Here is a 25,527-nt window from a genome sequence, read left to right as displayed (position 1 = left end):
CAGAAGGGAGAGAAGAGACAAGGAACGATGGGGCTTTTGGATGAGAGGCCAACAAGGGAAGGCTATTGCTGTATCCACAACTTTAGTGATCATTCGTGTGCCTTTTTAGAGTTGCCTCCAAATCAAAATTCCAGTACTTTTATCCCCTCCCACCACCATAGAATTTTGCAGAGCTGGCAACCTAAATGGGGCGGCAAGAGCCGAGAGGGAGTGTGGTGTTAAATTTAATATACTGAAGCAGCGGTTTAAGACAATAGCAATAGTGTAATATAACAGCCCAGTGCAAGGAAAATGCCTCTGCGCATGCCTGCCAGGATGCATTTCCAATTCTGAAAATTAATCTTTAATGGTTCCAAATGGATTTTGCCTCTAAAGTCACTGATGACACCAGAGACCACAGGAGCTGTTTCACTACCATTGTTGTCTTTCATAGCAACGCACATCAACAGAGGCTCTAAGCTGTGGATTACTTACATGATTAAAGATATCCTCATCTCAATAGGATTTTAAGGGTCTCTAGAAAGAACTATAATCCACATGCTGTAAGTACAATAATGTAAAACCCTAATGCTAAAACAGTTATTGCTCACACACTCTGTTGTAGGCAATTTTTTTTTTTTTGGGGGGGGGAGATCTGTTTAGTATTTTGTTTATTATTCACAAAGTGTGTTTCCTACTGAATATTTTTATCTCCTTTAAGTCATACAATGCCAACATCTGAAAACATTTAGGTTTTTCTTTTCCTATATATAAAGAGAAAGAGGGAGGGAGGCTTCAATCCCACACACGCTTGTGACTAAATCGCCTTGAAAGCCATCAGATTTATTTGGTAAACATGCATAAGAATGCACTCTCAGGCCGCAATCGTATGCCACTTACTTACAAGTAGGGATGTGGTGAAAACTCACTTCAGGTTGTATTCCCACAGTATCCAAAACAATATGAGAACCAAAGCACAGCCTTCTTTCAAAATCTACACTCATCTTAATTTTGTAATGCTGCACTCCAATCCAGTAAAAACTTGTGTGTACAGTGGTACCTTGGTTCTCAAACGCCTTGGTACTCAAACGACTTGGAACCCAAACACTGCAAACCCAGAAGTAAGTGTTCTGGTTTGCGAACTTTTTTCGGAAGCCGAGCAAGCTCTGTTTTGAGTGTTACGCTTCCGTTTTGAGTGCCACAGTTGCGTTTTGAGTGGTACGCTGAGGTCTGTCTGTTTCTGCAATTTATTTTGTGTTTCTGTTTTTGCGGCTCTTTTTGTTTTGTTTTTGTGACTGTGTGGAACTCTGTTCAGCTACTGATTGATTGTGTGACTGCTGTACATTGTTTATTGCTTTCATTTTATGGATCAGTGGTCTCGTTAGATAGTAAAATTCATGTTAAATTGCTGTTAAAAGTCTGTAATGGATTAATCCACTTTGCATTACAGTGGTACCTCGGGTTACATACGCTTCAGGTTACAGACTCCACTAACCCAGAAATAGTACCTCAGGTTAAGAACTTTGCTTCAGGATGAGAACAGAAATCAAGCGGCGGCAGCGCGGCAGCAGCAGGAGGCCCCATTAGCTAAAGTGGTGCTTCAGGTTAAGAACAGTTTCAGGTTAAGAACAGACCTCCAGAACGAATTAAGTTCTTAACCCGAGGTACCACTGTACTTTCTATGGGAAAGTGAGCCTTGGTTTTGGAACTCTTTGGTTTTGGAACGAACTTCTGGAATGGATTAAGTTTGAGAACCAAGGTACCACTGTGTGTGTGTGTTGGTCTACAAAAATCCATATACTAAGGAAAAGTGTGTGTAAAAATGCCACCTCCAGGTATGTGAGCAAAAATGGTGGAAGGATAAATATTTTAAAGAAATAAATAACAAGAGGGGGAATCACCAAAAAAATGCCTCCAATTCTACTGCATGAACATATTGTATTTTTATGTTGTGAACCGCCCTGAGATCTATGGATGAAGGGCAGTATGCAAATTTAATAAATAACAACCACAACAATAATTAACAATAGGAAGGATGGAATAATAGGCAAACTAGAGGCCCCTGGCCTGACTACTTCTGAATGCAAAACTAAGCCATGAATCAACATTATGCCTGAAGCAGCTTTGTATTTTGCTTCCTTCCTTCTTTTCCTCCCATCCTTCCTGTCTCACTAGCTCTGGGGAAAGCTAGGGAGTGTGAAACAAGGTTGTTATGTTGTTGTTTATATTGTATGTATATTTGGAAAAAAAACTGTTTTTATGAATATGAAAAACAATAACATTTGTAACTAAAAATAAAATAAAATGTTTGCTTTCTTTAAATGTCTTGGCCTGAAATCATAACATCTTGTTACATTTTCAGAAGAATGGGGATATAGATGCGTATTTGAGATTGGGCAACTGAAAAGCAATCACCTCTTGCTTGTGAAGACAAAGTCAAACAAATTCAGCATTTCAAACTGGCAACAACCTGTCTGATTAGTTCCATATATGACAATTTGGCAATCCACATGAATTACTTCATCAAATGCCTAAAGGCATACATGCACTTTAAGATATTCATCTGAGCTCATTTGAACCTTAGTTTAGAGAAGCCAAGGATATTAGAAGTAAACATTTGGTGTAGATATTTTTTTCTTAGTAGAGTGGGGTGGGGGACAAAATAATTGCCACAAATAGCAATCTCTGTTGTGGACTTGGATGGGTCCCCCCCCCCTTTTTCTTTTTAAAAGCTTGATAGTTTCAGTTATTACACAATTTCTTCCAGTGTAGCAAGAATGTAGATCAGTGGCATCTCTGGAGCAGCTGTGATGTAGGCTATACTGAAGGAACTCTAATAGTAAAATTACACTAATGTAATTTTAATTCACAGATTCCATGCAATTCTGCAACATGTTCCAGCTGCTATTTTAGCAAACAACATCGTTAAGTAAAAGCATTGGAAGTTCTCATAGTCTGTTGTGAACCACCCTGGGATCTTTGGAAGAAGGGAAGTATACACATTGAATAAATAAAAAATAAATAATGCTGCCTAGACAGGTGGGTTCCAGCAGTCACAGTCACACCTGGCCAAGAAATAAACATGTGATTAAATATAGTAAGCAGGGAAGTTTGTAGAACAGGGTTTCCCAGCTGTTTTTGGACTGCAACTCTCATCATCCCTAGATAGCAGGACCAGTGGACAGGGATGATGGGAACTGTACTTCAAAAACAGCTGGAGACCCAAGTTTGGGAAATCCTGCTGTAGACCCTTTTAGAGCACAGCTCATTATACTGGGTTCAAATCACAGACGTTTGAGGCTTCTGTCTGCCAACTCAGAAGTCAAATCATACAAGTGGCATCTGCAACAAAATGCGGCAATGTTTTCTCCCTCCAAAAAGGAAGGCTTTTGTTCAGGTGTCATCTAGCCATTCCTAACAAGCAGGCAGTCTGCAGCTCTTATCCTTGAGTCCCTGTCTCCACCTGCCCATGGGCTTTTCAAGAAGGAAGTCTGTCCAAAATGTTGCTTGGAGAGCACTGAAAAGTGCCAGATTTTGGTTGTTGTTTGAGCACAGCAGTCAACAGTTGTTTTAAAAAAGTTTTAAAAGCTTCATTGAAGGTTACTTTGTCTATCATATGCCACTCTAGGAAAAAAAGAAGAAAACAAAGACACTCCAAAGCAATTTACAACTTTGCAGGCAAAATCTTTGACAGCCTCATGTAGTGGGGCCTTTCAAAGCACACAAAAAGCACACCAGAAAGGCTAGTGTGAAGCTGTAAAGTTCTTTTTTTAAAAAAAGTACAACCAATGAAACATTTTAACGTATCAAACAGCAAGAGACAAATCTCCTCCTCCACACTTCTAAATAATATTCTTTGCATCTCTCTTTTTAAATTCTAGTTGTTTTTTAAAAAAATGAATAAACAAATAATGCAAAACTAATAATGGATTTGGGAGTTTTACTGAACAAAATAAAAGTATGGCTCTAACATGGGGTATGGAGGAAAGTGAATCATTTTTACTTCCCTCACCAAAGTCCTTGGATGCACCTGTCGGCAGGGTTTTTATACCAGGGACACCTCTCTCATGCCAACAGTTTTCAGACTGATTACTCACAAAACACTAGGGTAGGTTCACTAATTCCTAGTATTTTAGACACCCCGTAGCTATCCTTCTGAAATCTGGGAGGCTTCATGCCCCCATAAAAGCTACCTGTGGCTGCAAACTGCATCCAATTTGGGAAGAAGATGAAAAAGCTGTAGACTTTTTATTTTTGAAAAATCAAACATTAGAGAAGCCCGACACAACAACTCCCAGATGTGTCTGCCTGCCTGTAATTGGGCTCCTATGCCTGCAAATTTCATGCACTTTGACCAGGGGGGAAAGTTGGAGCTTTATTTCTCTATTTATTTCTCGTTATAGTGAATAGAGAACACAGAGCTTTACTTTACATAGAGTGGCTTAGAATCCAAATTACAGAATGAAGCAGAGAGAGCACAGAAAGACCAAGAAAGAGACCAGTTTTTTTAAAAAAAACAAAAACAAAACACAGATACAAGTTGTATCTTAGGACCTTCTTTCAGTCTTTCCCTGTGTTTTCCCTCTAGCCCCACCCTTTCTCAGGGAAGAGAAACCAGTTTTTCCAACTCAGAGTAAAATAAAAAAGCAGAGAACATGGAAAAATGCAGTCCTAAGAGATTCATCCTTTCCATTATGCTAGACAGATCCAAACTGAATCTCCCAGGGACCACGTTTCATAGTACTTATGATAAGCAAGCTTGCAGCAGCTGGATGGTATGTTTTCCACATGGCTGATTTATTTTCCATCGAGATCAAAGATAAAGAATTTTACATTGGCAGCACCATAATGCCAAATGCATTCTTGAGAAAAGTCATGGGGAAAGGACTTGTGAGTTTGGGATGAAGACGCTGTGGGACGTGCTGCATGTTTGAGCCCGGAAGGATTGCCCAAATTACGTTGCATTCCTTCTGTTTTGTTCCAGGTTCAGACTTAGTCTGCAATTTCCACTATTACAAAGCATGACTTAAGTGGCGTATGTTCACAGCACACAGTCTTGTGGGTTTCCTATCAAGGTTCTGTGAGTAGAGTTATCCGTGTGTGTAGCCTCAAGGCAGTATCTCTTAAAGACTTGAGGAGACACTGTTAACCCATGACGTTAAGGTGATGTGTCTGAATAAGAGCTAAAATGGCTGAAGAAGGCCAAGATGACATCTGCCAGAAGGATGAGGCAAGCCAGGGGCAAACTGGTAGAGAGACACCCATCCAAACTTCTGTTTGTCCCATCCAAGAGGAAAACTTGCTGTTTACTGCTGAATCAGAACAAATGTCAACCCACAGAAAGCTCAATTCACATTTGTTCTGATTCAGAAACAGTAAACAGCAGGTTTTCCTGGGGAAAGTGGCAGGACAAAAAAAGGCTTCTCAGCCCCATGACTTGAAATCACAGGACAAACAGAAGTGTCGATGGACCTATTGAAAATACACATACAGGTGCTCTCTGAAAGAATCTGTAGTTGCTGATTATCCCTTCCCTCTGAAGATCTGATAAGGAAACAGCTGACTTTGGAGTCGGTTGAGGCGTTCAGTGCTGTATCACCACTTGCCTATTTGTAAATACAAATATTACAAAACATCAATAAACTTCTGGCATCCTCATTCTGAAGGAAACTAAAGCCAGGTTAAATGCTGGAACCTGTCAAACTTCTTCCTGCTTGGACACTTGGGGGTGTATAACATTAATCTGCTATAAGCAGGAAGAAAATATAAGGGAAATAAAAGAGTAAATTGTATAGGATTTGTCTTTCTCTGTTCTATAATCAGCTTGACCTTGAAAAGAGGTTTTTTTCTCCCTCTCCCTCTCCCTTTCCCTCTCCTTCCTTCCCTTCCTCCGACATGCCTTTTATTTTAGCTGGACTTTTACCAGAAGAACACTTGAGTACTGCCTGAACTCTACTGGGATTCAGATTTGCATCTCACATTGCTTACTAAATACATACAGGTGCACTCGCTCTCTCTCGCTCTCTCTCGCTCTCCACACACACACACACACACACACACACACACACACACACACACAGAGAGAGAGAGAGAGAGAGAGAGAGATGCCAAAAGAACATGACAGAATAATATAATTAGGCTGGTTCTCAAGTTCTATGGGCTGCAGCTCTGCTAGAGCAACAGACTTCCATGTATGCATGAGAGCTCCCTCTCCCTCTCTTGTTCCCTCTAGCCCTCTGCAAACCTTCAAGATTAGCTGTCTTTTAATACTAATTTTAATGTTTTACTTTTTATAAGCCACTTTGAGGTTTTATTACAATCAAGTAGAATATAAATAGGGCTTGCCGACCAGAAGTTCGAAGTTGGCAGTTCGAATCCCCATGATGGGGTGAGCTCCCGTTGCTCGGTCCCAGCTCCTACAAACCTAGCAGTTCAAAAGCACGAAGTGCAAGTAGATAAATAGGTACACTCTGCCGGGAAGGTAGACGGCATTTCCATGCGCTGCTCTGGTTTGCCAGATGCGGCTTAGTCATGCTGGCTATAAAGTGGTACCTATTTATCTACTTGCACTTTAAGGGTGCTTTCGAACTGCTAGGTGGGCAGGAGCTGAGACCGAAAGACGGGAGCTCACCCCGCCGCGGGGATTCGAACCGCCGACCATACGATCGGCAAGTCCTAGGCACTGTGGTTTTACCTACAGCGCCACCCGTGTCCCTTTTATACAGTATTATATACAGTATTACAGTTTGGGGTGGGAAGGGGGCTTTCACCAGTGATCTGTGACCATACATTAGTTTGTACTATCATTCACCTTCAACCATAGAGCTAACACCTGCCGAGCTGGACCACAGCTCCTACCTTTTTAGACCATTGGCCATGGAGATGAGAGAGTAGAGAGTCCAACAACACTTGGTGTCAAGGGGGCTTCCCAGCCGAGGAATGCACATGGCAGAGAGTTAAGTATATATTGTCAAAGATAACACTTGCAGTCGCTTCTACAGCTCTGGATATCTACGCATGCCAATCTAATGGCTAGGCAGCTATTCCCAGGTCTGCACTCCATGGACCTCAACCCATTTATGTACCTTCCCCCGACGGGCTGCTGCATGCATGTAGCCTGCATGGAAACTTTCTCTGTGCATCCTGTTTCAACCCCCTCCTGGTTCTGGGAGAGTGTTGCAGGAGAGGGTGGGCAAGCACCTGTCCCTTCAGTTCCCTGACCTGCTTCTTCCTCCTCTTCTTCTTCTTCTGACCCATGCTGTTCTCCACCTTCCAGCTCTGAAGCTTCCCCTGCCTCTGATTCTTGCCTCCTGCCTGGTACAGCCCCCCCCAAACCACCGCTCCCCCTCTCCCAAGTCAGACTCCAGCCCCCTGCCCCTGGTGCACACTCACCTGCCAGTCCCTGACACTTGAAGGGCCACAGGGTCACCACCCAGCCTAGGGCTAGCCTAAAGTGATAAGGACATAAATAATCCTTACTCAATGGTCCCAGTGTATCCCATAGTAGTGTGTGATCTTCTACGCAGGTTCAGAATCTAAGCCCGCACGCACACGGCATGTTTAAACCACATTTAAAGCACATGACTTCCCCTGCTAAGGATCCTGGGAACTGTAGTTTGTTAAGGGTGCTGGGGATTATAGCTCTGTGAGGGGCAAACTGGGGACGTGGGTGGTGCTGTGGGTTAAAGCCTCAGCGCCTAGAACTTGCCGATCGAAAGGTCGGCGGTTCGAATCCCCACGGCGGGGTGCGCTCCCGTTGCTCGGTCCCAGCGCCTGCCAACCTAGCAGTTCGAAAGCACCCCCGGGTGCAAGTAGATAAATAGGGACCGCTTACTAGCGGGAAGGTAAACGGTGTTCCGTGTGCTGCACTGGCTTGCCAGAAGCAGCTTGTCACGCTGGCCACGTGACCCGGAAGTGTCTCCGGACAGCGCTGGCCCCCGGCCTATAGAGTGAGATGGGCGCACAACCCTAGAGTCTGGCAAGACTGGCCCGTACGGGCAGGGGTACCTTTACCTTTACCTGAGGGGCAAACTTGCAGTTCCCAGGATTCTTGGGGGGGGGGGGATTATGTGCTTTCAATGTGCTTTAACTGTTAGGTGTGTATGCAGCCTCTGTCTGCAAGAGTTCTGAAGTCTTGCAAGTATAGCACCAAAGCTTGCCTACAAAATACTACTACTACTACTACTAATAATAATGAATATATGCCTATGCAGAGTAAAATGGTCTTTATCCTTTTAAAAAAAATCAAAGATAAATCTTACAAGCTGCCTAGTTTTACTGAGCAGGAATGTGTCTACCACATGGCTCTCTCACTGGAAATAAGTATGTTATGCAAGTTGGAAGAGAATGGAGCACAGGATATATAGGTCAGGTGTTTTCCCTTATGTAGGTTTCTTTTCTTGAGAAACACCTTTCCATCCAAAAACACACAGCCACCTGGGTATTTCCAGCCTGAACTCAAATCTCCCCCTGCCCCTAAAAGAAAATATGTTCAGTTGGCAATCCTCCCACTATAGAAACTGCACTCGACTCCAAGTTAATATCAGCAAATTTAAGTGCGGGGCATAAGAGGTCAGGCAGCTGTTTTTAAATATATATCTACAACATATACGGAAGATAAAGGCAAAACCGAAACTGTGTTGTCACAACCGATAGGAATGTGCATGCAATTTATCACTGATATAACTGATATTTTTTAATGGGGATGGGAAACACAGGATTAGACCAATTTGCAACGACATCTGTACATCATCTCATACACTTTTGCTTGCATGCATTGTGTTCATACATCTGTCTGAATTACAGCCACAAGCTGTCTCAGAGGGGAGGAAAAATGAGCTGTTCTAATTTGGCACAGCAGCCTGTGTGTTGATGTACGGCATTTAATTTAGCTAGGATTTACATATTCCTTATTTAAGCCATACATCAAACTGCACATAACACATTTTTATAGCTGCTGCCTCACTGGTTATGGTACCACCCCCGCCCCCGCAATGCAAATGAGGGTCCCATGGTCACTGCAGGTAAGCACCTAAGGTTCAGAAGAATATAACATAAGAAGAATCCTGTTGACCAGACCATTGGTTTTCCATCAAGATCTAATGGATCGGTGAGCCAAAGAGACCTCTTCAGTGGTGGCCCCATCTCTTTGCGTCTCCATCCCAAGAGCCCCTTCTTTATTATTATTGAGAATATTATAATGCATGCAGCACATAAACTATGGAAATTGTTCCCACAGGGGGCAGTGATGGCTCCCAACTTGGCCATCTTTAAAAGAAGAGTGAGGAAATTAATGGAGGATAAGGTCATCAATGGCTACTAGACATGAAGTCTATCCTCTGCGGGCATGGTTGGAGGCAGTAATGCTGCGGAAGACCATTTTCTGGAAAACGCATGACGGGAGAGGGCTCTTGTGCTCAGGTCCTGCTTGGTTTTGCATAGGCATCCAGGTGGCCACTGGATGGACCATTGGCCTGGTGCAGGTTCTTATCTGTTGCAAAAAGGCTTTGAAAATGCCTGCATTTTAATCTACTTTTAATTAAAGAGTTGTGCTAGGCATTAGCAGGTGGTATGATGGCGCTGCACAGTTCCCTGACTTCCCTCTGGCTGGGAATGGGAATGAAAATGGGAAGAGTGAGCAGCAGCAAGTGTAGGGCAAACCTTTTCGTACTGCACTGATCTCACCACTGCCTCTCCATCCTAGTTTGCATCATCAGTTGCTGGGTTTCACAAGACTGCTGGTTTTACTTTATTATTAGTATTTTCCACTGAAGTGTTTGTGCTAGGTTTTGAACTGCTCTTGCTTACTTTTTTGCAGTTATAGGTGACTTGATTTTATGACACTGTTGTTGAATGATTATTATCATTTGAAATATTGGGACTCACATAGTTCAGGCACGTCCAACAGGTTGATCGTGATCTACTCGTAGATCACTGAACGTCTGTGGTAGATCACTGGCTCCCCCCAAAGTAGCTCAACCACTTTGCCCTGCACCCCCAAAAACAAGGCTTTCCTCCTCCCTAAAAAAGCTCAAAAACTCTAACCTGAACCCCTAAAAAATGGGGCTTCCCTCCAGAATCCCAAAAAAGATCAGAATCCCAAAAAACAGAGTTTTCCTTCCTAAAAAAACTCAATAACTTTGACCTGAACCCCCCAAAAGGGGGTAGATCACTGCCAGTTTTTAACTCTGTGAGTAGATCGTAGTCTCTTGGGAGTTGGCCACTCCTGGATTGGTTTAAAAAGACATCCTTATAAAGTGAGATACAAGTGTGTACATAATTTTTTAAAAAGTATCATCTAATACATTGTGTTTTCCAGAACAACCACTGGCAAGCACACAAGCCAGACAGGAAAGCAATATCTCTCTGCCTCTGCTGCTCCCCAGAAGCTGATATTCAGAGGTATGTTGCCTCTGATCCTGGAGATAACATCCAATGATCACGATGAGTGAAGGTCAAAGGTCAAGGACCCCTGGAGGGTTACGTCCAGTCAAAGGTGACTATGGGGTTGCGGCACTCATCTCACTTTCAGGCCGAGGGAGCCAGCATTTGTCCACAGCTAGCTTTCTGGGTTGTGTAGCCAGCATGACTAAACCACTTCTGGCACAACAGAACACCACAATGGAAGTCAAAGAGCATGGAAATGCTGTTTACCTTCCTGCCGCAGTGGTACCTATTTATCTACTTGCATTTGTGTGCTTTGGAACTGCTAGGTTGGCAGGAACTGGGACAGAGCTATGGTAGCTCACCCCATCACAGGGATTTGAACCGCCGACCTTCCGATTGGCAAGCCCAAGAGGCTCAGTGATTTAGACCACAGCAACTCCCGCGACTGGAGATAACATTCAATGATCATGACTAGTATCTACTGATGGGAACATAAGGTTGCAATACTCACCCCACTCACCTGGAATTCAATAGGAAATACCCCTAATGGACATGCTTAGGATTGCACTGAAACTGCCCATTAGACTGCAATCTTAGACTTGTTTACCTGGAAGTAAGTCTCAGAGGGACTTACTTCTGAGTAGACATGCCTATGATTGCACTGTTAATGACTAGATTTCATTCTTCAGGTTAAAAGCAGAATAAGGGCTTCTTTGCCCCTTACGCCTTTTAGGTATATTCCTACACTACTTGAAACATACATGCAAAAATATCAAAGTGTGCATGTGCCAAACAAGTGCTTGTAATTGTGAATTATGCAAGTAAAGAGCTTACTGTGATTCACTGTCAAATCTATGCTCCATAATAAACCTGAGTTTCCTGCCATGTAACAGCAGTTTACGAGGCGTTAATTAGACTGCAGGACAGTTAACAAAAACTGCACAGATGCTCTGGGTAATCATAATAAGAAATCAAGAGACAGCCCAGTTTTATTTTTTATTTTGCATTCAAATTCATTCAAGTTGGCAGGCAGAAGTTCCGGCCTTCAGCTATATTGAAGAATTCGAATTTATATATCACACAATTTCGCACTCTTAGAGCAGAGCAAAGCTGTTTTTTTTAAAAAAAACCAAAAACAAAAAGCCACATGCACACCTAAATGCAAAGTTGTAGAAATATTATGACACTTTCTCATGATTTGCAAATTTTAATAAAATAAATAAACATGGAAATGTCACCTATCAAATATGTTTAAAGACCTTTCATGGGTTGGTTGGTTGGTTGGTTGGTTGGTTGGTTGGTTGGTTTTTTAAAAAAATTTCTCCTGTTGCAAATGGGCAACCCTGCTTTTCTGTAAACTATTTAATATGCACTGTATTAATAACATTTGTGTGTCTCTCCTCCTGATTCACTAGGTGGGTACATAGGGCAGTATAGAAGTAAACAGTTCTGCCAGTGCAAGGACTTTTAGCTTCCCAATGGAACTTCCTTGCCCCTTTCCTCTCCCACATGCTACTTAGGAGTATTTGGGAAAACTCTAAAACAGATTTATGGGTCATATGGGGACACATGGACAAGAGAGGGCATGGAAATTCCTCTGCACAGCTGAAAGTCCTTGTAGTGGTGGAACTGTTTAGTTCGATTCTGCCCATGGTCTAATTTATGACGCTTCTAACTGTGTCATCCTGTGCTCATGCTCTTGCCTTGTGGCATAGGGGATCTTGGGAATTAAGTATTCCGTTGTCATTTGTTATATAAGGGAGTGCCTTGTCATTTAACAGGAAACTCTTGCAATATTAAAAAAAGTGCTAGCTTTTACAATGAAATCCTATCATCATGAGTAGAATTGGACTTTCTGCCATGGAAGCATGGGACTTACTACCACATCAGTATTATTCATTGTTTCACATGATGCTGCACACACTGGCTTGTCTCACCTCTAAGCATCTGCACCTGCAGCATAGACATCTTCAGCAAAGAAGCTTTTGTGTATACAGCAGTGTATGTGAAGGGCCCCACATGTTCTGGAGTGCTGCATAACTGGTTTTCCAAACTCCGTGGAATCCTATGCGGGAAGGCCTACCTGACCCCGATAGGGATGTTTGCATTGTACAAGTGGCCGCCAGAGGGCATGGTAAGATGGAATGTGGATTACTGCGGGTGCAGATCCTTGCTGAGGCACACTGGTATTGATGCAACATGCGAGCAACATTTCTGAAGGGGGAAGTCTTCAGTGTCTTGACCGCTGGCATTGCCCCTGAGAACAGGGCCGAGTTGTGCTTTCCATTCAGTCATTGAAAGTTCAGTTTATGTGCTGTGCTAATGTTATTCGGTAGAAAGGCTACACTACAAGTTTGTTAGTTGCCTTGTTTGTTTGTTTGTTGGAGGAAAAGAGGTGTAATCATAATGGAACATCTGTTGAGCAGTTAGGGACCATAGTGAAAGTGATATGCATATTGCTCCATGGACCATGATGCTATTTAAATGGTAATACAGAGTCCACAATCACTAGGCAGAATTACAGAAACCAAGCCATCTATCTCCTGATCAGTTCTTAAAAATTAATGGACCATGAAAGCTTGGAATACTTGCTGATTAAAGGAAAGTGATCAAGAAATTCCCTCCCTTTTGTTACATGACCACCTTCCTCTGTATATAATTACCCTTTGGTAGGCCATCCCTTCCTTTACCGCTTGAACAACTGAGAGTTTAAAAAAAAAAAAAAAAAAAAAATCTGCAGTCTCTGCAGCAAGCATGAACGAGAAGACGATCATCTTCTCTGGCATGCTCCTCAATAACCTCACACATGTGGCTAGCTCATGTAACCTCCTAGGCTGATGTAACAATCTGGTATGTATTGCGGCAAACTGCTTCCATTATCTTTCGCCAGGTTTGGCTGCCAACTCGACTGGATTTGTTGAAACAGCGTGCTTTTCCCAAGCCATGCTCATTCTTTCTCTTAGCAACACAAAAGCTTCTGACGTCAGTGTGCTTATTTTGGAAAACTACCCTCCCTCTTCACTGTAGTGTTAGAGCACTTGGCATCCCCAAGGGCTCAGAAGTTGAACGCCTTCGACTTGCAAATTAATTGACTAGGTGGAGAATCCACCCTGAGACAAAGCAAGGAGTTGATCCAGTTTCAAATTACGGTAAGTTTGGGAATCAAACCTAACCTTAGATTGCTTGGGTTGTGCCTACTCCAGCATTACACACAGAGAGAGATGCAATGCCTTCATTTTCCCATAATAAAATTTTGTGTTACCAGCAACTTTTACCACTTGTAAATAGTATATTGTATGCTGAAACTAGTTCTAATCACTGCTGAGAACCCAATGAAGATAATGGTCAATGGGATTAAAACTGATTGATCAGAAGTAATTCAAAATAATTTGAGCAGGTTCTTTGCAAGTGAGCATGTCTTATGCATGCAGAGGTCCGATGAAGCATTGGAACTCACAGGAGAGATTTCGTACTCCCTAATCCCAAATGGAGGTGTCTTATGATCCCTAGTCATGTGTTCAAAATAAGGCTTAAATAAGTAAGCAAAGAGGGGACAGCATGCATGAACATCCATGTCTGTCTGCCACCACTCTCCATGTGTTCAGGAGTGACTGTGTACAACACAGGGTTCACTGCATGAGTACAGGAGGCTTCCCCTGCTACAGACAGTGCCTTGAATACATGTAGGGTAACATGGATCATTCCTTTTCCCCTCCTTGTATGTTTATTTAAGTCAGGGATGGGAAACAGGATCTTGCCAATGAGTTGGATTCTGCGCTCCAGATGAGCCGTTTCAAAAGGTGGGAATAGCTGTCCATCTGTGAGTCAGCAATCAGCTAACATCACAATAACAAGTGACACAACTTTAAAGGAAATAATAAAAAATGCGCTTAAGTGTTTTCTTCTTTTTGTAGCCATGGCTTGAACACATTCCAAGCTGCAAAGGAAAAATGTTCCCTTGCAAACATGGCTAATTTAAGTCACACCTGCAAAGGGACTTTTTTCTGTTGCAGTCCAGTTTGAGTTCAAGATGTAGCAAAGGGGGAAATGTTCCTTTGTGGGCATAGTTAACTCAGGCTGTGGCTACTAAGGTTGGCAAAAAAGGAAAAAAAGATGCCAAATTCAAAGGAAGAACAAGGAGTGCACTTAGAGTGTGCACCTGATGTTTTTTTGTTTGCAGCCATGACATACAATTTCTTATGCTTGACATTGTGATGTTGGATAAAGTAGGTGCGGTTTGCTCCAACTAGGCCCATAGGCTACAGACTCGCCACTTACGTCAACGGCCCTGGAAAAACTGGGACATCCCATTTTCTCCCTTGAGAGCACAGCAGCCATTTTGGGCATACCACATGGATGGATTGGCAATGCATTCAGTTGTAATTGGAAGTTTACCTGAGAGCACTTAAGAGAGTGGACTGAGATTCTGTTTTTAACATTCAGATCAAATGCTTCATTAGCAGTTCTTTTTAATTCTGTTATAGTTTCATGAAAGTTCACTTTCTCTTCCCTCAGGGGCTTAAGAGCTTGTGACCAGTCTTAGCTTAATCAATTTTTGATTAAGGAACCTAAATTTTGTATTGAAGTTAGCTCATAATTTTTGTACCTTTCCAGGTCTGCTGCTCCTGTTTCTTCCTACCTTGGGCACCATATTGCTTTTCTGTGAGGTTGAGACACCTGATGAATGTTCCACGGTTACTGAGGGAGAGATCCACAGGTTAAGTGGGTCTGCTTTGTTTTTCTTTCTTCTAGAAAGTGTGTCCCATCAGGGGCTCCTGGTTTAAGAAAAATAGATTTTTTTAATTCAGTTGCATTTGCTTATTTAAAGACTGGGGCAAGACAGTCTATGCCGCCATATTGGTCAATGGTTGGCCACACCCCAACAATGGATTCAGAAGTGTATTTCTTCACGCTGCATAATCAACACACAGAATTTGCTACCACAACATGGTTTGTTAGAAGAATTAAAGACAGGCCTACCAGAAGCTACCGGTATTCCCCATGAAGGCTAAATGGGACCTCCATGTTTAGAGGCAGAGTATGACTCTGAATGCCGACTCGGAGATGGGGAGGGAGTCTGAGGAGGGTTGTTGCTCATCCATGATCTTTGCGAGGGAAGGGAAAAAGAAGCTGCCTGACCAGCTGTTTACTCATGTCTATCATCACCAGCAATCAGCTTAATTGGATGGCAGCTGGGAAAGGGTGGGGCTGAGGGGATGCTGCAAGCTTCCAGACTCCTTCTGAAAGCTTAGAAGTCTCAGAGGAGGGGGTAGGGCAGATATGTGAGGAAGGCAGCCCTGAACCTGTGAAGGGGTAAGATGGGGTTCCCTTCCCAACAATGAGTCTACAGTGGTACCTCAGGTTACATCCGCTTCAGGTTACATCTGCTTCAGGTTACATGCACTTCAGGTTACAGACTCCGCTAACCCAGAAATTGTGCTTCAGGTTAAGAACTTTGCTTCAGGATGAGAACAGAAATCATGCTCCAGCGGCGTGGCGGCAGCAGGAGGCCCCATTAGCTAAAGTGGTGCTTCAGGTTAAGAACAGTTTCAGGTTAAGAACGGACCTCTGGAACGAATTGAGTACTTAACCTGTAGTTGCTTCTGTCTGGCATAGCAAACTAACCTGTGAGGGACTAGGGGTCTCCTAAAAGCTCTCTGCACCCTTCACAAACTACAGTTCCCAGGATTTCTTGAGGGATGCAATGATCTTTTAAAGTGGGATGATGAGGCTTCAATTGCATAGTGCTGGTGCAGCCTTTGAATCAGTCAGCATGAGAGAGCAAGGGCTGAAACTGTGTCAATACATTATTGGGGGGGGGGGAGGACTTGTTTCCGTTATGAAAAGGTATCCTTTTGATATAAACAGGTTTAGAAGAATATTGTGTATCCCCTCCCACCGCCCCTGTCAGTAAAGAAGCTCTTTTCTGAGGGGGTGATATTTTCTCTAAACATTTAAATGTCACTTTTATTTTTCCCTCAGTAATTCTCTGTCTACAATATACCCGTGTGTGTGTGTGTGTGTGTGTGTGCGCGCGCGCCAAAATTGCTTTTCAAAACTGTATCCCTTTTAGCTAAGAGACACTTTCCCTTGTTAGCTTGCTTGGGTATATCAAATGCGCAGCACTGTCTTAAGCAACAATTCATAGGCATTTCCATTTTCTGACACCAGAAGCATGTAGCGGGAGCAGGGTGTGGAATCTGATACATCTCTTGTTGCCATAGCTATATGGATTTATTTTCCAATGCACTCTCCAGTCAGGGGATACGGTGACATGATTCAAAGGCCTCCGATACAAAAATTGTTTGGAAAGGGCGATAAGCAAGGTTAAAACGACTGCTTGGAGATTGCAGTGGCTTGGAACTAAAATAAACTTTGCTTCAGAAGTTGGAGAGTAAAGCTGTATATTAAACAGATGAGCAATATCGCAGTGTCTAAATTCACTAGATGACAAATCTTCCAATCTAGGGTAAAGTAGCAGGCCAAGTTGGCATGAAAGATCATCCTGCATTTCAAGGCAGCAGCAGTGGTTTTGCTGATGATGCTGTGAGAAACATAACATTGTGGCGCAACATTGTAGTGATCCATGCCAGAATAGTAACACTTCAGCCATGACTCTTTGGAAGGTTTGGTGTCAACACCTGGCACAACCGGGCATCTTCTGGGGCCACAGCTGGACCCACCATGTTTGCCAACCAAATATTTTACACAGTGGCCCAAATTGATGCTGCAGTGCCCAGTGCTGATGACATTACTGTCTGTGGCTGGCACCAGGGGACAACTAATAGAGTAGTGGTTCCACAAGAGGGCATTTTGCTGATGATCCTTCAAAGCAAGCGCAGGCCATGTTCCTCACCAGAAGGAAATCTGCAAGTCACTGGATGGCTATGCAGATAAAAGGAGATCACCCTGTGTATTCTGCTCAGAGCTCCTTGAAGGGACACAAATGATGTTCTAAATTTTCAATCTTATTGTTTTAAATGTTTTTAACTGTTTTAACCTGGTTTGTTTAATTGAATACTTTAATGTTCTGTGCAATTTAAGATTAACATTCAATTTATAGCTGTGAACTGCTTAGAGGCCATTTTGGCATATAAGTGGTACGATAATAATAATACGAATAAAAACAGCAGTATATAACTTTTTAGGGAAGCATTGCACTTCTTTCTTCTATGAAACAGTTAAACATCCAGCTCTCTACCCATCAGGTCCATCACCACTGAAAAAATGTTTTAAGCCTTTTGCAATTTGGCCAATTTTGTAATTTGACCATGTGAAGTGTGTGCGTGTGTCTTCCATTGTTTTATTTCCTTAGAATACATGTAAGTGGCATTTAGAAAAAAGAATTGTTCTCCTGCTCAATAGTACTTAAACAAGTAATGAAAGTTCTATACAATTCATACCTGGTAACAAAAACAAAAAATTGAACCCAGTGTTTTCTGCTATTTGCTTCCAGCTGCTCTTTTGGGTTCCCCTTTTTGTTGGTCAATTCATACACGGCATGGAAATTGTTTGATGTGATTGGTGCTCAGATGTCTGCAGGTGCAACAGTAATTCCCAAGTTGCTGACTCTTCACCATCTGAGGGCACACCTGCCGAGTTAAATGCTAAGGCAGGTGTCTGGGAGCTGCTTTATCTCCCCATAGCTGATAGATTTTTGGAAGCAGTGGTTGCATGACTTCTGCCCACCTTGCTCTTTTGAACTCAGACTAGTACCTAGTCTGTGACTCTGTTCCTTCAGCACGCAATCACCTTTCCTCTAGCAAACAGATACAATGTGTGCTATGAAAATCCTGGCGTTCAGTGATAAATTTCCATGATAGGCAAATAAAACAAATTGGGCACCCGTCTTTAATAGATTTTTGATTTGCTCACAATCTACGTGTTGGTTCCTATATATTTGTTAAAAAAAGGATGGGGAACCCTGTGGACTCTAGCCCCAAGGTACTGTTGGAATCCCACCCGCCTCAGTCCGCATGATCAGTGATCAGATAGGGTGGAAGCTGAAATCCAGCAATACTTGGAGGGCCAAAGGTTTACCACCACTGTGTTAGAGGTAAAATTAGTTTGGGTACCTCAGCACCCCTTCTCCCCAGTCAATCAGCAACCCTGTTTGGAAACTGAAAGCGTTCCTTTGCTGGAAGAAATTTAAAGACTATCTACAGAAATATTGTAAAATTAATGAATGCTAGAATGATGTTGGATAAAAAGTTAAGTGGTTTTTAGCTATAACGCTATAAGGAATATGAAAAAATGGATTATTAACAGGTAAAAATTTAATGTTATAATATTTTAAGATTAAAGACTAGGATAAACAAAGAGGGAAAGGATTTGCTGAACTAATAAATTGAATTGGAATACAAAAAAGGGAGGTGTGAGGAGGTCCGGGAAACAAGCAAATGAAAAATAAGTGATGGAAAGATGGAATTGTTTTTTTTAACTATTTTTAGTTTGTATTTTTCTTTTTTCTTTTTGTAAAATCTTAATAAATATCTTTTTTTAAAAAATATGAAAGCGTTCCTTTGCCTGCCTGCCTACCAAGTTGCAGTCCCTCCCTATAAACAGAGGTGTTCTTTTCAGGGAAGCTTAAAGCCAAGCGTGAATTTCACATGGTGTCTGCATTCCAAATAAGGGCTTCATTTTAAGTACAGCTTTCGGAATAATCCCTTTGCTTTCCTGTACACAGAACAACTGCAACATTGTCATGCTGAATCCTCTATCAAATCCTGTTACATCAAGTCACGAGGGTTCTGTTTCCAAAAATAGGTACAGGAAATAAAAACACAAAGCAGGTCTTTCCCCCCTCACTTGTCTTTTGAACTCATGTTGATTTAACTCCTGAACCAAGAGCAGAATTTGCCTTTATCACGTGGGAATTCTTGAAGGAAAATTATATATTTTTCTTTCTTTTAGAAATTAAGTGCCACTATCCCTTGATGAAAATGTTTTTCTCAGGGGAGTTAATTATCAGCCTTACCCACAGCATATTAGCCTTCAATGCTCTGCTGTCACACAGGACCAGCCTAGAAATACCAGCTGATGTTAATTTGTGAACCCATTTTTTAAACAAGGCACAAGTCAATGCCAATCACAGACACGTAAAAACAATAAATCACAAAGACTGCGTTTACATGGCAGTTTATTCGGTTTTCCTAACTGTTAGCTTTTGCAATATATTTGAGCTTTCACATAATACAAAAGCAACTCCTGGAAATTTTGTGGAATCTTCTTCTTCAGTGATCAGTCATAGCCGACTAAGATTGTCTTCCATGAACACAGCTTTAGCAGTGAGTCCATAATTCTGGATCCACACATCCTTCCACAGTGGGGACATGGGTTTCCGGGTGAGAGTTGATCAAGTTGAGAGTTTGCCAAATGTGCCTTCCTCTTAGCATGTTTCTCTCTTTCATCCTGAGTTTGAGTGTCTTCAAAGCCCATGACACCTTTGGTAAAGGTTGTTCTCCAACTGGAGCGCTTGCAGGCCAGTGTTCCCCAGTTGTCAGTGTTTAAACTACATTTTAAAAGATTTGCCTTGAGAGAGTCTTTAAACTTCTTTTGTTGATCACCAGCATTACACTTTCCATTTTTAAGTTTGGAATAAAGTAGTTGCTTTGGAAGGCGATAATCAGGCATCCGAACAACATGGAATATAGTGGCAGTTTAACTCTCATTTTTGTGTTAATCACTTCCAGAAAAAAGCAATTTGTAACCCCATCAACCCCAAAAATTGCAGAAGTGACAAAATGTGTGGGTGAAATACTGGCTGTTATGTACTGAAGTTCTCACCCTGGGCCAGCAGGGGGATACTGTAGATAGTTTTCACTCAGGTCCACGTCAGTTATTTTAGGCGGGAAACCCTGGGTTGTTGTTGCTACAATGTTGACAGCCGGCTGCCTATAAAAGCAGGCTGGCTGAGCTGTTGGCTGTTCAGTTCTGTTCCAGCTTACAAAAGAAAGAGCTGCTTTGGAGAAATCGCTGTGTCGTCTGCCATGTCTACCCACTATTCGACACTGGCATATAGTTTTTTTTCTGCTACTTTCATCGGGAAACTGAAGTACACACTTGTGTGGAAAGGATAGGGGAGTAGCAACATGGTCCAATGACAATTGTTATAGTGTCACACCAACCTCACTGGGGTGAATGAAATTTAGCATGACATGCCGGTATGCTAAAGTCACAGTTCCGTAATACAACAGGTACTGCAGTTTGAAATGAATACTAGAAAGAAGATGCACTAGCATTGTAAGCAGTAAAACTAATGCAGTATCCCCCACATAAATGCTACTGATTTCCAGCATAATTCTATTAGGATGGCCAGCTGAAATGAGGAAAAAGCTCCTACACCTTTAAGAGTAGAATACATGAAACTTTGGATTTGTTTCAGGTATTCCCCACAACACAAGCACATGTCTTAAAGGGTTAAAAAGCTTTACTTCCTTCCCAGTAATTTTCCTTCCCAGTATTTCCTTCCCATGGCTAAAGATACAGTGCCCATGAGAAGTGCCCATAATCTGTATTGCATTTCCAGAATCTTTAGGCAAGGAGACGCCTTACCTCCTGAAAGAGAACAGCACCCTCTTCTGGAAGAATTAGACAACTGTCTCCCTGTCAAAAGAGAAGGGAAAAAAAGTCACTTCAAACTTCTAAATACGGTGGTACCTCAGGTTAAGTACTTAATTCATTCCGGAGGTCCGTTCTTAACCTGAAACTGTTCTTAACCTGAAGCACCACTTTAGCTAAGGGGCCTCCCACTGCTGCTGCGCTGCCGGAGCACAATTTTTGTTCTCATCCTGAAGGAAAGTTCTTAACCTGAGGTACTATTTCTGGGTTAGTGGGTTAGTGTAACCTGAAGCGTATGTAACCTGAAGCGTATGTAACCTGAGGTACCACTGTACTCACTTGCAAGCTGGTGTTCCACACCCTGTAGCCATAGGAAATAAACTTTAGCTTCACTGATAAGCTGTATTTGATGTAGGGGGGAGTGTGGGGGGGGGGAGAGATTCATGTCTGAAACTCTGGAGGGTTATTGTCACTAAGTGTTAGCAATATTGGGCTTGATGGACTAAAGGCAGGGCTTTTTTTCAGCCGAAACGCGGTTCTGACACCTATCAGGTGGGTGCCATTGACATTATAAGCGAACAAGTGAGGCGTTCATGGTGAGTTCTGAAACCTCTTTTTCTAGAAAAATAGCACTGACTTGGGCTGCATTCACATGATAGTTTATTCCATGTTCACGACTTTCCCCTAACTGTTGAATTCTGTGTTATATTTGAGCTCATGATGTAAGCTACTTCTGGAATTATGTTTAATGCTCATTTCCATGTCATTTGCTTCCAGAAAAGACCTATTTGCAAATAATATGGAAATGAGTGTAGAAGTGGCTTTTACATCACGTGGAATGTGGAAATTAAAAGTTAGGAAAAGGTCATGAAAATGGAATAAACTGCCATGTGAATGCAAGTTCAGTATATGGCAGTTTCCTAAGTTCCTAAAGTGGGGAAGTTTCACTAAGCTATAATTTACGTTGTTCTCCTTCTTGACAGGTACCAAATGTAAAACAGTAGTGATTCCTTAACTGATTAGCTGAAAGTATTTTATAGAAATCTTTAGTCAATTAATGGGCTGGATGAAGTGATTAAAAATACAGTGATTAAAAGAACAACACTGCCGGTTCAGGATGAGGTGAGCAGCTTTCTGTACACCTAACCTCAAACCTTAGCTATCTGTCAAATGAGAGAATTGCACCACGCTGCTTTTTTTTATTTCTAAAAAAGAGAGAGTTAAATATAGATCTGTTAGCAAATGAAATTGCATACATCAGGGAGGGAAACCAGTGGCCCTCCAAATTTGCTGAACTCCAGTTTCCAATGGGGATGATGGGAGTTGCGTTCTAGTGATAGCTGGAGAAGCCCAGGTTCCCCACCTCTGATTTACAATTATACAGCACTCACTTAGAAAGTTAAAAGTATATAACAGATAATAGTTCAAAAATAATTGCACTATAATAGAATTTTAAAAATATGAAACAAATTTAGTAAACCTATCTAGTAAAAACAGCACAGCACCATTAAATGCACTTTCCTTGAACAAGTCTGTTCCCCAAAGCCTGCCAGAATAAAACAGTCTTCACTTCCTGAGGGAAGGACAAGTAGAGAGCCAGTCTAGCCTCACTAGGATGTCAGGAGCTGGAGTAAGGTGTAGGATAGCAATAAAACATGTGGTGTCAGTGAAGTTAACTATTTTTTTAAAAAAAGCTCAGGCCTAGTGATCACAGCAACTCTTCCCAGTAGATCTTGCCCTAATGAGGCAGTTGCGAGGACTGAAGATCCCTGCCTTCCCACTGCTCCCTAAGACTCCTCCTCCCCCTGGCCCTTCCCAAGCAATCTAAGACTCCTTCATTGTCTCTCTTTGCTCTGCCCTCTTCATTCCTCTATGTGTTCTGGGAGAGCAGAGGGGAGGGGAGCTGGTTGCAGCAGGAGGGGGGAGAATCCCTGGATTGTTCAACAGCCTGCCTCATTTCTGCCTCTTGGCCCTGCTCCTCTCCAACCTCAGCTCCTGCGTCTCATTCTGGGCTACTATCTGCCACAGACTCTCCCTGCTCACTAAACCCTGTTGACTCTTCAGCTTCTGAATCCTCCTCCTCCCAGTCTGCCCCTTCTTCTCCCTCTGACCACTCAGCGTCGTCCCACCACCTGGCACTGATCCTTCTTCCCCTGGCGGTTCCTTTGCAGATTCCCCTGCTGGTGCTTCCACTGAGAAACTGAGAAAAGAGCCTCCACTGAAGATTTGGGCCCTGGGCAGGTTTGTAGTAGGGAATATGCTCCTTCAGATAGCATGGGCATAAACCATATAGGGCTTGAACATGATTCAGACACTAAGTTCTCATCCCCCACCCAAGTGGGAGGTTTAAGTTGTATATATTTTACTTTCCTGTAAAACCATTTGAGCAAAAATGCTTACATTTAGCTGGATCATGCCCATTGCTTTCTACCTCCTCAGTGCTAAGCATACATTTGCTCTGGATTAGTTTCCAAGCATGCTTTTCTTTAGAGTGCTACTATACTCTTGTTATGATTACGCTTTTTTGTGCTATGCACTTGATGATCATGCTGTAATTTCTGAATGTATTACTTTACACATTTATTTATTAATTTTAAATATTTTTTGTTATATTTTCATGCTGCCTCTAGTGGCTGGTTTTTATGAACTGCTTGTTTCCTGCCCAGCCAAGTCATTTTCACACCTGTTAGCTTGGACTAAGGAAAACATTTATCTTTTAAAATGTGATCCAAATGGTTATTGTGCCCAGCATGTGAGAGAATATTTGTTGCCTTGGCAGCTGCATCTTAGCTGAGCTGCATAGTTCACATTAACAGGAACACATAAAGGGTTATGTGTACAACTGTGATAACAGCACAGTTGCACTCTGGTTGTTAAAGTTATCCTCCGGAATGCATATGTTGGTAAACTGTGCCAGCGTCATGACTTTGAGCGTAATTGGCAGCTGGGGAATGATTCCGTGTTATAAAAGATGGTCATTTGGCAGGGTAGGTTCTTGGCAAAAGCTTCACATTTGTCAAAGGAAAGTTAGGAGAACCTTGAACACACCAGGAAAGACATGAGCAATTGGCACAGCAGTAGCATCTGTCTGAGTATTTATAGGACAGATGGCATCTGCTGCAGGGACTTTAGCTTCCTTCTGCCACTCAACATTTTCTTAATGGTAGTACCAGCAGCAGCTCTGTGGCTCATGGTATCACAGCATCCATTTCATTTTTTGAAAAAATACTGCTTCAGTCATCAAAAGTGTCTGTGCTTGTTTGACTGAAAGCTAGAACAAATTTGCTCACTAAATACTACGCTGCAACCTTTTAATCAATCCTTCTATTTCTGATGCTCAGGCTTTGAGTCCCATTGGGTATGTAGCCGAAATGAGCCTCAACTACCCGGAAGGGTATCAGCAGGCTCAGGAAAATGCCAAAGTTTGCAGACAAAAAGCAATCTATTTGACATCTATATTTGACATCGGAGAGCATTTTGCTTTCAGCTTTTGATGTTTAACAATAGTTGGCATGTAATGGGACTTGATGGCTGACATGCAATGGTATTTCATATATGACAATATTTGATGATTGGCATGTCTTTGACAGCTGGGAGGTAATGGTATATGGTATTTAGTATTTGAAATATTTAGCAGCAAGCATGTTATGAGAGATTCTATTTCATGCCTGTAGGTAATCAAGAGATGGCATATTCAGAGCCCAGCTTCCACTTTGGAATGATTTTTGTTACAAGTTAATGGAATTTGCAGACATACTAGCCCCTCCTGGTTAGATAAAGCCTACCAATCATCAAACAAATAGGTCCTTGGTGTTTCTTTCTTTTTCTTTTTGTTGTCTAAAACTTTATCGTTTGGCATAATCAGATGAAATTTGCAGGTGTGCTCGCACCTTCTATTCAGATGAACACTGTAAAATATCAGGCAGATGGGTGCAGGTATTTTTGTGCAAGGCACCTTTAAATTTAGAATCGAGACATTTTCCTTGGATTTAGGTGGAAAGGAGAATCAAAACTGGATATTATCAGCATACTGGTGATATCCAACCCCAAACCTCCGGACAACCTCTTTCTGTGGTTTCATGTAAATAGTTTAATGGCTAGATGTCTGGAGGTAATATCGTTACTGAATATAAGGGGGGGGGGGAACAGCCAGTCCTTGCAGTTGAAGCTGGGAATATGCAGAGAGCCCTGATTTTGCTCTCTGTGTTCTGAATCCAGTGCTATGGCTTGGGGTGTGCGAGTACAGGACCTCAAGACCCCTACTGATTATGCTCTTATATTCTGCTTTTACAAGTCCTTTCTGTGGAAGTCACAAATCAGATGCTTATGGGTACAAACTGTTGTGTTGGCTGAAGTATGGAATTTGAAAAGAAGAAGTGAAACAATGGACACAGAGATCTGAGTGAAAGGGTATGACTGATGGAAAGATTCCAAAAGCTAATATAGGAGCACTGATAGTTGGCATTGCAAGTACATTCAAGTGCACATGTCAGGGTAAGACCACAGATGCCCAGCAAGAATGGGGAAGTGAAATTGCAGGCAAGGAGAAAAGTTAGAATACAGGGGTATGAGTAAGAAATTATGGTCAGATATATAGCTATT

The sequence above is a fragment of the Podarcis muralis genome, chromosome 4, assembly GCF_964188315.1.
Source record: "Podarcis muralis chromosome 4, rPodMur119.hap1.1, whole genome shotgun sequence".
In the NCBI taxonomy this organism is placed as follows: Eukaryota; Metazoa; Chordata; class Lepidosauria; order Squamata; family Lacertidae; genus Podarcis; species Podarcis muralis.
This window is presented reverse-complemented; position numbering follows the sequence as displayed.